The following is an 877-nucleotide window of genomic DNA, read 5'->3' on the forward strand; positions in this document are numbered from 1 at the left end:
AACATTTTGCTGACTCTTCATACTCGATATGTAATGAATCAATGTGTTGAGTATCTACTTCATACATGATGTTATTATAGGATGTATGATAGAAATGGGGCCGGGCCTGTTAACAGGGAAGACGATGGGTTGGCTAAGCGTATTACTTTTGTTACCTTTTAGTGGTGTTCATGCACCCTGGTAAAAAATCAACAACTCTGCTTCTAAAATCTGGAACTTAGGTCTCTGGACACATCCAAAATCAAACAAAGTCAAGTTTCAGACTTAGACCAGACCATATATGAATATATATGGAGGTTAACTTTAGTATTTTTTTTATGGAGATATCAAAAACAGAGATCGTGAGCAAACTTGTCTTTCATATTTTTCAAGTTTTCCTGCTACTTCTATTTCATTGCATTCAAGCCTAGGACATTAATCAACCTCTACTTTACTCCATTCAATAGAAAGTTGTTGACTTCTCACATTAGATAAGTTTTTTCGTTTTCTTTCTTTTTGTTTTTGATTTTTGATGCATTAGTTTGAAGTTGAATGCTATGGTACATTAGGATCAGGGACGGTCCTGACTTTTTAGAGGCCCTGGGCACACAAATAAATGGACCACTAACAAAAAATTAATGTTTTACTCTCCTCTAAACTAAAGAGAAGTCTCGAAGACAAAAAGAATTTCAATACAGATAAGTAGTCATCTGCAAATCATTAAAGCATTCAAAATTGAAATTTGACTAACTGGATTAAGAATGAGAATTTTTTAAGTGTCTTAATTGCTCCAATTTTTAGGCAACATCCACCATCTCAAAGAAATAGAAGTGGTGTTTTCTTTTGTTTTAATTGCGGCAAACTAAGTCGCTAAAAAATGTAGGAGTAGCCGTAAATC

The sequence above is a fragment of the Vicia villosa genome, linkage group LG1, assembly GCF_029867415.1.
Source record: "Vicia villosa cultivar HV-30 ecotype Madison, WI linkage group LG1, Vvil1.0, whole genome shotgun sequence".
Lineage (NCBI taxonomy): Eukaryota > Viridiplantae > Streptophyta > Magnoliopsida > Fabales > Fabaceae > Vicia > Vicia villosa.